Genomic DNA, 14,131 nt, shown 5'->3' on the forward strand with positions numbered 1-14,131 from the left:
CATTGTTTTTCCAAGTCAAAATGCAATTTGATGGCAATCCACAGTATTAAAAATGATGTGTTCCACACAAATCCGTCATGTTATTCCTACACAAATCTATTAAGTTTCCAAAATTAAGTTGATTACACATAAAACAATTAGGTTAAACCTAAAGAAAAACCTGTAATAATGTTAAACAGGTAGTTTGAACACCTCATTTTTGAGTGCATACCCTGTTTGGCTGTCTTGTGTTCATTTTGAATGAACTAAATGCTGAGTGTGCCATTGCCCGGGGCCCTTTGAACACCAGCCAACACTTGCAGTTTCTTCTCCACTAGAGGGCGAACATCCTCAAATGACAGAACCCTGCCTCCCTTGCTCCATGTTCTTCTGGGAAAACCAAATAATAACTCTGTGGCATTCCTCTGCTTTTGTTTAAGAAGAGATTTTGATTAGTTCATGTTGTGGCTGTATTGTCGAGCGTAGATTAAAAGGGCCCTAAATGGGCCTTTCTGTGCATCTTGATCATGACGTTTGCAGTGAGAGTGAGTCACTGCTACAGCTGCCGAACACCTCTTAGGGTTTGTAAATAAGACCTCCGTGGAAGATAAAACCTGATACGCAGCTGGAGACCCTAACAGCGCAAACAAACTGAAAGTTTTCTTCCTCTTGGCGTTTGGTTGCTGTTGTTGAGTTCAGGGACGATGTTAGTAAGTGATGATATGACAAAAGAAGTTGATTATTCGGCTTTCAATAGATGTCTGTCCCTGCAGGAGTCAAATCGCGTTCGGCTCATTAGGGTCTCCACTTTTCTCCTCTATTGGAGGCATATTGTTTGGGGCTGCAGTTAATCAAAAGGCACCGCAGGCCGCACTCCACTACAAACACGCTCGCAGAAACAGTCACGACATGGAGCGCGCGTTTGTTGTGATTGCGTTTGTTGAAAAGGCCAGATTTCAAACCTGATTGTCTTTTTGCGAGCTGTCATTTTGAGGGAGTTAATTGTGTGCAACTCTTCTGTGAAGTCCCACACGCACACTTTTTTATGTATTGGTATTTATCAAAGACTATATATAGTAGATCACAGTTAAGAGTAAGGAATTGTAGGCTGCCTTAGTTGAAACTCACTCTCACTTTACTATAAAACTATACACTCACCGGCCACTTTATTAGGTACACTTACTAGTACCGCGTTGGACCTTATTTTGCCTTCAGAACTGCCTTAATCCTTCGGGGCATAGATTCAACAAGGTACTGGAAATATTCCTCAGAGATTTTAGTCCACACTGACATGACGCATCATGCAGTTGCTTGGATTGAGATCTGGTGACTGTGGAGGCCATTTAAGTACAGTGAACTCATTGACATGTTCGAGACTCATCAGACTCATCAGATCAGGCAACGTTTTTCTAATCTTCCATTGTCCAATTTTAGTGAGCCTGTGCGAATTGTAGCCTTAGTTTCCTGTTCTAATCTGACTGGAGTGACTCCTGGTGTGGTCTTCTGCTGCTGTAGCCCATCCGCCTCAAGGTTTGATGTTCAAAGTCACTTAAATCACCTTTCTTCCCTATTATGGTGCTCTGTTTTAACTGCAGCAGATCGTCTTGATTGTGTCTACATGCCTAGATGCATTGCGCTGCTGCCTTGTGATTGGCTGATTAGACATTTGCATGATGGAGCAGTTGGACAGGTGTACCTAATAAAGTGGCCAGTGAGTGTACACCATAATGCATAAACTGCAAAAAAACTGAGATTTGTGATCAGTGGCTGTTCTCTAAAGCAATGTTTCTCAACTGGTGGGTCGCGACCTAAAAGTGGGTCGCAGGAACATTTTCAGTGGGTCGCGGAGTGTGTGGTCAAAAAAGAAGAACAACAACAAAAGTAAATTTTTTTTTACTTATTTCAAAATAAAAGTCCGGTATGAGCAAAATGTGCCCGCCAACCCTACCATTTGACTTGTGAAATTTAATTTAATTATAGCAACAAATATGTCGAAGCGCAAGTACGATCCCGAATATGTAAAGTATAGATTTACATAAATTGATGACCAAAAAGACTTAAAGCCTCAGTGTCATGTGTAGTGAGGTGCTCTCATAAGAGAGCATGACACCTTCAAATTAAAAAAACATTTAGAAACCAGACATGTTTTATAAGCAGTTCAGTTTAGTTCATGGTAACTGAACATTTCCTTACCCTTGCCACTGTTTACAGTATTTGTCGTTTTTACTTTGTAATATTTCTATAATTTGATCATTTTTTAAATGACAGCAATAAAATATTGTTTATTTGTAAGTCTCTGTGAATGTCTTAGGATTTATCTGTCACTACTTGTGTATGTTAACAAATAAATACCAACTAATTATAATTCCTGAAATTGTATTATATAGCTCCTAAAAATTTGGGTCGTGGCTTGATGACCATGTAAAAATGTGGGTCCCATAAACAAACCAGTTGAGAACCCCTGCTCTAAAGCCTACGATCAAAGCGTTGTGCTTAGGATGTTTACTTTAGTGCATCGCATCATCAGCTGCTAAAAATCTATTCAATTGGTGCAGAACTATTCAATTTTCGATTCAGCTTTATTTGTATAGCGCTTTTACAATGTAGATTGTGTCAAAGCAGCTTCACATAAATGGTCATAGTAACTGGAACAGTGTGGTTCAGTTTTTAGTGTTTAAGTTCAGTTCAGTTCAGTTTAGCTCAGTTCAGTGTGATTTAATCATTACTGAGAGTTCAAACACTGAAGAGCAAATTCATCGATGTGTAGCTCTACCAATCCTGAACCATGCAGGCCAGTGGCGATAGAGGAGAGGGAAAAAAAAACTTCACCTGATGGGAGTGAAGAAAAAAAACCTTGAGAGAACCAGACTCAGTTCGGCACGACCATTTTAATTTCTCCGCTGGCCAAAAGTCTTTGAAAGAGAAAGAGGTGCGTGGTGCTGGCAGAGCACATACTGTACGTGCTAGAGTAGTGGTCCCCAACCCTTGGACCACAGACTGGCACCAGTCTATAAATCAACTGGTACCGGACCACTCAAAAAAAATCATGAATTATTTGAGTTTTATTTATAATCTGAGTCTGAACAATCATTTATTTTGAAAAATCTTTTATTTTGAAAAATGACCGTATTCTCTTGTTGCATCTCGACCACTTGAGCGGCAAAATTTAACCCACAGGCTAGCAAAATTATTAAGTACTGCAGCACGAAGCGCTTGCGTATTCCAGGCATCCCCAGTTGAAAACATCTTACCTTTTCAGAATGTCGAGTCAGTACCAACTGATCTGCTTCATATTTTGTGTGGAATATAATTTCGTTGAATGAACATGACTCTGTGCAGAGCTGAAGCTGCTTAATTTGACCAACTACGCTATTTTATTTCAATACTGGTGATTATGGTGGTACTTGGAGAGACAATTTTTTCTGAGGTGGTACTTGATGAAAAAAGTTCGAGAACCACTTAGTTCAAAAATCAAATTTCAGCGCAAAAACAAGATTATTTGGCTTATTTTAGATAAAAACATACTCAATCTTGATGGATTATTTCTTAAATCAAGATTATATTTGTTGCTTGTCTATAGAAAAGGCTTCTTGATTTAAGAAAATTTAGATATTTGGACTAGAAACAAGACAAAAACTCAACGTAAGAACTTATTTTGCAGTGTAATCAAGAGTTACACATAAATCCAATCAATTTTAATACTGTATCAGTGTGATTCATAAGGAAATAAAGACATTTCATGATTTCATAAGATATTGGATCAATAAAGTGAGTTACGTTCAGTTCTTTTAGGCTGTATAATTGTAATTATCAGTGTGTGTATGAATGGTGTCATAATAATTTGAGTGAGAATCATGATGGGATTGTTTTGGCATGGATGACAGCTTTTTAAATGTTTTGTATAGGGCTTGTGTCAGGCAAGATTGCCCAGGTTTTTGGCACAGTCATACTTATGGTTGGCCGACTGTTCACATTCTTCTCTGAGTTGGCTGAACACATTTCCGACAGGGTTTGGCATTGGCACTATTAGCTGTGCACACTAGCGTGGGTTCAATAAGAACTCTCATTCAGCAAAAAGGCATTAAAGCTCCTGTGGAGTGCTTTGAAAAGTGCATTTGTATTCGATATGAGACATAATTTGAACTTAAGGGTGGTACATAAAGTAGCTCCGCCCTCTTTTAAAACAATAGCCAATAGCTGTTTATATCACAGCTCTGCCAGTGAGAGTGGTGGAGAGTGGCCATGCGAATGTAGAAATAGCATCTTCAAGGGGGCAGGGCATCAGTGGCGCCCCAGAAATGTTTCTTTGGGGTGGCCATTTAAGGCCATACCAAATCTTGGGGTGGCACACAAAAACAATTAATTCAGTGTAATGTTATATTTTTATGTTATTTAATGTAATTTTAATTAATTGAATTAATTACTTTTAATTAGTAATATCAACAGCAAAATCATAATGGGGTGGCCACATAGCCCAACATGCTGATACTGATATAATATACAGTTGAAGTCAGAATTATTAGCCCCCCTTTAATTTTTTTTCCCTTTTTGAATTATTCCCCAAATGATGTTTAAGAGAACAAGGACATTTTCACAGTATGTCTGATAATATTTTTTCTTCTGGAGAATGTCCTATTTGTTTTATTTCGGCTTGAATAAAAGCAGTTTTTAATTTTTTAATCATCATTTTAAGGACAAAATTATTAGCCCCTTTAAGGTATTTTTTTTCCGATAGTCTACAGAACAAACCATCATTATACAATAACTTGCCTGATTACCCTAACCTGCCTAGTTAACCTAGTTAAGCCTTTAAATGTTACTTTAAGCTGTATAGAAATGTTAAAAAAATATCTAGTCAAATATTATTTACTGTCATCATGACGAAGATAAAATAAATCAGTTATTAGAGATGAGTTATTAAATCTATCATTTTTAAAAATGTGTTGAAACAATATTCTCTCTGTTAAACAGACATTGGGGGAAAGATAAACAGGGGGGCTTATAAGTCTGACCTCAACTATATATATATATATACAATTATATATTATATATATACTCCAACTATATAAATATACATATATACATACATACATATATATATATATATATATATATATATATATATATATATATATATATATATATATATATATATATATATATATATATATATATATATATAGTTGGAGTCAGAATTATTAGCCCCCTTTGAATTTTTTTTTTATATTTCCCAAATTATGTTTAACAGAGCAATTAAATTTTCACAGTATGTCTGATAATTTCACAGTATGTCTAAGTTGCTTTATTTCAGCTAGAATAAAAGCAGTTATTATTTTTTAAACATTATTTTTTTTATAAAGATATACATGATTTATATCTCTTATTTCTCAAATAGATGTTGTTTTTTGAACTTAACTCTTTTGCGTTGATCAAATGCTATGTTCAGCATCACATAAGCCAATCAGAATGATTTTGTGGAAGTTCTTGTGACACTTCAAAAAGGAGTAATAAAGCTGAAAATTTTAAATATTTGAATATTTTTAAAATAAATTCACACAGAAAACAGTTTTTTAAAATTATTTTATTATTAAATAACATTAAATAACATTACAGTTTTTTAATCAAATAACTGCAGCCATTGTGATTATAAAGGACAAAATAAGATGTTTTGTAGAATGCTGAAAACCTGTAACCATTTACTATACTGAAGCTTTCTTCCAAGTATATTCCTTCTTATTTCATAGAAGAACTATGCTCATAGAGGTTTGGAACTACTTGAGGTAGAGTAGAAAGTGGGGAAATTTACATATTTGGGTGAACTATCCCTTTAACAAACCCAAACCAAAAAGTATGATATATTTTTCAACAACATTCATGATGTTTATCTATTTAAATGTTATATTTACCTCAGTATGATTTTAGTCAAGAAACCAGATGAATAATTCATGTCTGTAGAGCATGCTAAAATGTAGCATTTAGCAATTTAGCATAGCACTTGAGGTATTTGGACATCTTTTCTATCTCAATGCCATCTTTAAATGCTAGGTTTGTCGCTCTCGATACCTTGTTAAAAATAGGTTGCAGATTGATTCCTTACTTGTTTAAATCCACACTCATAAAACTTCCCATCCCACCTTTAATCTTTCCTCATGATCCTGCTTCTGTCGGATCTCCTATTATTGTTGTGTGTCCTGCATGGCTTGAAGATGTTTATCTGCACATGTAATGCTAATTGCTAACTCATGCTAATACTCTTTTACTTACAAAACTAGGCCTCTTGTGTAGTCCCTGAAGATGAATCCCATATTTGGCTTGCCGCAGAGATCAATAAACACGCTCCGAGTTTGCCAGAGACCTCTTGGGCGCCTCTGCTCTGGATTGGATTACACTAATATGTTCAAAAGCACTTTATATTTTCCCAGTGCCACTGTCGGAGCGTGCCGATAAAGCTCATGGAGGGGAAGACTTTGTTTACCGCGGATTACAAGGATTATGGCGCTCTTGCTTGCTCTCGCGGTATCACTACCTCAGCAGATTAAATGTGCCATCCATTACTCACTCAGAATGAGTCGGTGAGCGGCCGCGGCCCGGCGGTTATCTATTACCGAGGACAGATGTACAGGGTGCTTATTCTTAGTGTCAGGACGGCTGATTCAGGTCTACGGAGGCCGGCGGGCCCAACCCCGCGAGTGCTAATTCTCTCTTACACACACTCTTTTAATCATTTAAGCGTGAATAATTTGGAGATGATGAAAGTTGTTGAAAGGCAAGAACCTGGGTGAAGTTTTTCAGCTTTTTTTCTGGGGCATTCTCTATGAAAGGAGCACAGAGCAAAGAGCTCATGCTTGACACTCTTGAAATGGGTTTTATTTTTAGGCAGCTTTGTTTCGTTCCATTTTTATAAGCGCTTTCTGAGAAATGAGGCAGTCGTTTGAACTATGTCGCTCGATTTTTTTGAACCAAATAGATGTTTGGATTATTTATCTCATGATTTGGGAATGTTCAGATTTGTTTGTTTTTTTAAACAAAAAACAAAAGTTGTCTGAAGTCTGTCAATGCTAGCATGATATGACAAGACCACATAGAAATCTAATGTATGCCAATTATATTTATATGACCTACAAGTTCATTTTGGATTTTACTTATGGATGTATTTGCAGCAAAGTTATAGTTTTTGCAACCTTTAGAATTCATATATATATATATATATATATATATATATATATATATATATATATATATATATATCCAGAAAATTAATTCATTCATATATATATATATATATATATATATATATATATATATATATATATATATATATATATATATATATATATATATATATATATATATATATATATCCAGAAAACTCTTATTCATATATATATTTATATATCCAGAAAATTCTCATTAATATATATATATATGATTGAAATAAAACTATATATACCACCAAAATAACTTTTTTGCAATATTTGGACATATATGTTGCATATATAAAAAAATATTTTATATGTGTATTTGTATGTCATAAATGTCGTGTCAGATTTTTATATAGGCAAGCAGTTGCATTGATTGCTTGTATTTTGTTTTTCTAAAATTATTTATTGTAAATTTATGTTTAATCACAGTTTTTGTCAGCGCAATAATCACACTGAAAATGTTATTAGTATGAAAAATAGATAAATAAGTAAATATATATATATATATAGGTCAGCGTAATGGTCAATATGGCAAGTAAGGCTCCGCCTCCTAGGACAGGAGCCAATCGTTGATTGCTATAGGCTAATGATTCTCAGACCAGGCATGAGGTTCTGCAGTTTATGTGACACGAAAGTTTAGCAGTGGCACGAACGTTTAGCAATGAAACTATAGAGACAGAAGTTGTTACATTTTATTTGGCGATTCCTACTATTAAATTCTATCGTAAGCTTGGCAAGCAATTTTTGAGAGTTTGATGCTTCCCTATTCAAACAGAATGACCGATCAGACTGGCTGAGAGGCATTTTAAAGATAGTCACCGAGTGACATTACCTGCCTTAAAGGGACTTTAGCCTAATATCAGATGGACAGAAAGTGATTATTTTTTATGAACTGTAAAATATTGGTCTCTGTGATGCAGACTGTTGCGTACATCATGAACTCATCAGAAATTCACTTTAATGTGTGATAAGACTAAAAGTGGTCATGAACGACCATTTTTTCAATTCCAAGTGGTAATTTTATACGTGCCGAATTAACAAGCGGATATTATAATAACAACAGTATTATTTAACAGTGTTCCAGGATTCAGATTTCTGAAAAAGGATGGGATTCGGATTTAATTAGTGTGGAATAAACCATTTTGTTTAAAGAGACAGTAGAAACTATATTTTAAGCTAATTTACGAATCGTAACAAATTTCTCCAACTCTTATTTTTGAATACTAAACACAAGCCTTGTTGAAGCCTGCAGGAACAGCTACAGTAAATATAGTTCACACATTCCTACAGAGATGGACCCTTCTTTCCTTTCGTGGTTTAATAAACGATACTCCAGTCCGATGTGATTTAACGGCAGATTCACTGAAGTGGGCTTAACCCTTATCGGAGGCGATACTCTTTCGCTAACCTCATTTAGCAGCTCTTAACCTCGCGGGAGCGGCAAAACCTTATCTCCATTTGATTCCTGCGTTATTTATTAGATCTCTGCAGGGGAGGCTATCGTTCTCGCGCCATTATATCCATCACCGGAGCCGTTTGTGTCCCGAGGCATCCAAACACAAGCCAATTCCGGATGACAAACACACTATCGCCCTGCCGCACCTGTTTGGCGGGCATGTGGCCCCATTCACCCTGATTTTGGATTTTGACTGAGTGGATCCCAGGTGTGCTTAAGGTAACCAGAGAGTGCGAGGATCTTGATGAGGAAGGGGTTTTTGAAGAGCCCCCCGCGATGAGAGAGGAGAGACAGGTGGATGATTAACCGTCAGAGCCGAACATGCCTGCTGTGTTTATGATTTGCCAGCGTATTTACAGGCTTTTATAATGGGTGAAAACGTTTGGCGGTAGGGCATTGTGATTTTGTATTTCTGCGATAAATATTGCGATGTGAATACAATTTCACCAGATGGCCTTCTTTGGAAAGAATTCGTCATTTTAGATTGATTGGGGTGATTTTGTAGATTAATAATACACAGCTGAAGTAAAAATTATTCGCCCTGATTCTTTTTTTTCTTTGAAAATATTATCAAATGATATTTAGCAGAGCAAAGCGTTTTTCACAGTATTTCCTATAATATTTTATCTTCTGGAGAAAGTCTTATTTGCTTTATTTTGGCTAAAATAAAAGCAGTTTTAATTTTTTTTAAAATCATTTTAAGGTCAATATTATTAGCCTCCTGAACCAATAAACTCTGCGAACCCGGTACTGGGTTTGTGACGTCATCGACTTTCGCTTTAAGATTTAAAGGGCTAGCATTGCACCAGACCCCTTTACGTGGTTTCGTTTTAAAGTGTAGAATCTATATTTTATGCACATATGCATCACTTTGGTTTTTATTCTACTGTACAAAAGTTATTTGCACTTAAATACACAGTATTTTGGATCCCTGAGCTGGGTATTTTACATTGGTTCGTTTTCATATTTTTCTTATGACACATGTACAAGTTATAGCTCAAATGAAAGCTCTTGAAAGTGCTCATACGGCTCTAGCATTATTTTTACTGAATTATATTCACATATCAAACAGTTGCCGAATGAATTGTGGTGTTTCCATGGCGCAGAAGTGAAAACAATACATTCATGATCAATAAGCAGCCCCAGATAGCACAGACAGCTGTCATCTCTCACCTTATGCTGTGCGCTTCAGAGCCATTTCTCCTCTGTTGTTGAGGTGATGTGCATGAGTAATCCTTTTATATGTCTGACGTGCTCCAAACACAGTGAATTATGTTTAATCAAACACAAGAATAGTGAAATATGTAAACAATGATCGGTCCCTGTGGCTTGTACAGCACCTCTCATCAGTTGGAATACAATAACTTTTGCATAGATTATGGTGGAGACATTTTTCTTTTTTCCTATGATTACAGACATGTGCAGGAACCGCCAAAATTAATTACAGCACGCTAAACCACACAGAACCTAAAAGGCACACTTTCAAATCTGAGTTTATACAAAAAAAATACAAAAAGCGCCTCTTTTTTAGGTGTTTATTATAACACAAACAACATATACAGCAATTTCAAACACTTTCAATACTGTTTCATGAAAATTCAAAGGGTTTTCTTTAAAATGATACCAAATTTTTGCATTTACACCTCTGTATGTGGATTTGGGAAGCTTTTAAATTTGGGTAGGCAAAATCCAAGCGGAAATCCCAAAATAACAGCAGAGTTTAACTGGTAAGCAATATTTTTTCAATTGGCTACTGAACAAACCATAATTATACAATGGCTTGCCTAATTAACCTACTTAACCTAGTTAAGCCTTTAAATGTCACTTTAAGCTGAATACTAGTATCTTGAAATATGTCTAGTCAAATATTATTTACAAAGAGACAATAAATCAGTTATTAGAGATGAGTTATTAAAACTATTGTGTTTAGAAATGTGTTGAAAAAAAGTATTTCGTTAAACAGAAATTGGGGGATGGGGGTAATACAGGGGATCTAATAATTCAGGGGGGCTAAGTCTTCTGACTTCAACTACATATCAATTATATTATAACAATAAATAACAAACTTACAAGCATAAATAAATTATAGCAAACACGACACAGAAGCGTCAACTGAACCAGCAACCTTCTTGCTGTAAGCCACCATGCCGCCCAACATTGCATGTCCTGCCATCCATGCCGAAATGATATGTTTTGCAGTCCTACTTTGCGGTGAGGGTCTCGCAGCTCACCTGCATGCCTGTTTAGCGCCGTTTTTGAGGAGTTATTAAGCAGCCTTGAGTAGATTCCCTCAGGTTCTCATCTTTCAGCCGCTGACACCAGGATGAACTTCCTGTTCTGACTGTTCCCTGTGGTTTTTTTTTTCAACTCCCAGATTGGCTGGATTCTCTTGCAATATGCTGTACACACTTGGAAGCAAGCACTGGTAGATTTCTTTCTTATGCGTACTCCACTTGCTAACCTAGATAAAAGTGGTTTTAGGAGAAAATTTCAAATCACAAGCAAATCTATATCACGGTTATTACTGTTATTACGGTTTTGTTCAAAAGAAAATACAATAAATTAAGGCTTTTCGCCAAGTTTTGTATATGAAAATGAACAAACAGCATATAAAATGTGCAGTTTTGCGCAAGATTGTGGGAAACAAGGATCTTGTAATTTTGCATTTGTTTACTTTTGCTCAAAAATTCACTGTCAACGTCACGTTCAGTCACAGAATTCAAAGGAAAGCTTTTAGTCTTGAGTTGCAAAATGCATGAGTACATTAGTAGTTTAAAATTAACTACTTTAGTTCAAATATTATGATTTGTGAGCAAATTTTGATTAGTTTTTTTTGTAAAATGGTGTTTAAACCTATTTAAAATGGACTACTATAAAGCTGAAATCTGTCCATTTATGTATTCTGGAGGCTTATGAAGGGATATTTTTATTAGCAGTCTTGAAGTTTCTGAACTGTGTCTGATTTGTCTTCTACCAGATGCTACGGGATCTAATATGACTGATAATGCTGTTGATTGAAATCAATTTAAGCAGCCCCCCTGGAGTTCATTAGGTAGATGAAGTGTGTGTGCGTGGCTCTTATCAAGACTAAACCTCCACAACGCATGCTAAAACACTACTATTGCTGCAGTATGTTTTGTGCTTACCATACAGTTTTCCTGTATGCATGAGAACCTGTGTGACCTACTTCATCTGCCCAAATCTGCCGTACAGAGCACGGTGTAATCCTGAGTGCATCCTGAGGCAGTGCTCTCGACTTGACCTTCCATTTCCAGTGTGACGAACACACCAGAACTGTGATATAGCATCTCGGTGACTCATTATTAAGCCCGACTGCCTAATGTGAAGTCATTTTACACTAAATTGGATTAGAATGCTAAATAAGCATACTTCTAAGACGATAGCTGGACACCAGAAGCTGAGTTAAATGTGGACACATCGAGGTCACTGTTTGAAAATCTTTTATATCGTGTTTATATGCAGTATGCAGTTAAAGGAGCACTCCATTTGGATATTTATTTACAATCCGCTCATTTTACAACTCGTTTAGAGTTAAACAGTTGGGTTTTAGCATTTATTAATCGATTCAACTGATCGTTGAGTCTGGTGGGAGCACAGTTAGCTTAGCTTAGCATAAATCATTGAATCGGATTAGACCATTAGCATCTCGCTCTAAAAAATGATACATTTTCGTATTTAAAGCTTGACTTTTCTTTAATTATATAGTATACTTAGACCAACAGAAAATTACAAATTGCTATTTTCTAGACATATATGGCTAGAATTATAATTATATGTCTTAATTATAATCTCATTCTGTTGAAATGATCAATTAATTTTGTGTCTGTACCATGGCGGCTGTAGCAGGCACAATATATTACTTAAGACTTAACAATTTGTATTATCAATGCAAACTGTCAAGCTTTAAATATAAAAATCTAATGATTTAATTTTTTTTGATGCTAATGGTCTAATCAGATTTAATGATGTATGCTAAGCTAAGCTAAATGTGTTTACAGCAGAGCTAGAAATCATCTGAATGAATTAAAAAAATAGTAAGACTTGAAAAATGTCCCTGTTTGCAAAAAAAGCAGATTATTTTTGATTTTTGATTTTTTGATGCTAATGGCCTAATCAGATTCAATGATATATGCTAAGCTAAGCTAAAAGTGCTTCAGGAGAGCTAGAAATCATCTGAATGGATTAAAAAATAGTAAGACTTGTAAAATGTCCCTATTTGCAAAAACAAAAAGATTATTATTGATTTTTATTTTTATTTTTTGATGCTAATGGTCTAATCAGATTCAATGATTTATGATAAGCTAGGCTAAGGTAAAATTACTTCCAGCAGAGCTAGAATTCATCTGAATGGATTAAAAATAGTAAGACTTGTAAAATGTCCCTGTTTGCAAAAAAAAAAAAAAGCAGATTGTTATAGATTTACAAATTTTAATTTTAATTTTTCGATGCTAATGGTCTAATCAGATTCAACGATGTATGCTAAGCTAAGCTAAAAATGTTTCCAGCAGAGCCTAAAATCATCTGAATGGATTTAAAAATGGTAAGACTTGTAAAATGTCCGTTTGCAAAACAAAGCAGATTATTATTGATTTTTATTTATTTATTTTTTGATGCTAATGGTCAAATCAGATTCAATGATATATGCTAAGCTAAGCTAAAAGTGCTTCCAGCACAGCTAGAAATCATCTGAATGGAATAAAAAAAAATGTCAAGACTTGTAAAATGTCCGTTTGCAAAAAAAGTAGATTATCATTGATTTAAAAAAAAAAAAAAAAAAAAAAAATATATATATATATATATATATATATATATATATATATATATATATATATATATATTTTTTTTTTTTTTTTGATGCTAATGGTCTAATCAGATTTAATGATGTATGCTAAGCTAAGCTAAAAGTGCTTCCAGCAGAACTAGAAATCATCTGAATGGATTTAAAACTGGTAAGACTTGTAAAAAAATGTAGATTGTTCCTTTAATAGTGTGTTAGTATTCAGTTTAAAGCATTTAAATTTGGCACGGATCTTTCATCGTGTAATGACTTAGCTGATTGCTATTGATTAGCATGCGTGTTTACGAACACATGCTGGTGTGGTGTGTTGATAAAAAGAAGAAGAAGCCAAAATCGCTGTTAGTCGAAGCCTTGAGCAGACGCAGAGCCGCATGAATAAGCATGCAGGACCATTCCACAACACATTTCCCAGTGTGATGAAGTGGAAAAACTGCTCAAATGCAGCAGCCCGGGAGGATCCCGCATTCAGACCTGCTGTAGCGCGAGCTCATCCGCACTACAAAGACAAACACAGCCGTTTGATCATGTCTCTGACCTACTATTCTCCCGGCTCAATGTGCTGCTTTATTCTCTGCCGCTGATTATGTCATATGCAAAATAAAACGCCACATAAAGGTGGGCAAATAACCAAAATGTGCTTCGGCATAAGTAACTTTGTTACAGTTCGGCAGTTGC

General features: G+C 35.3%; 1 protein-coding gene across 4 annotated transcripts in view; it reads left to right on the top strand.

The window, feature by feature from the left end:
• Positions 1 to 14,131, top strand: part of ttc28 (tetratricopeptide repeat domain 28) — a 501,039-nt gene that overhangs the window by 194,728 nt on the left and 292,180 nt on the right. The gene's annotated exons all lie outside the window — the stretch shown is intronic.

The sequence above is a fragment of the Danio rerio genome, chromosome 10 (assembly GCF_049306965.1).
Source record: "Danio rerio strain Tuebingen ecotype United States chromosome 10, GRCz12tu, whole genome shotgun sequence".
Taxonomy (NCBI): Eukaryota; Metazoa; Chordata; class Actinopteri; order Cypriniformes; family Danionidae; genus Danio; species Danio rerio.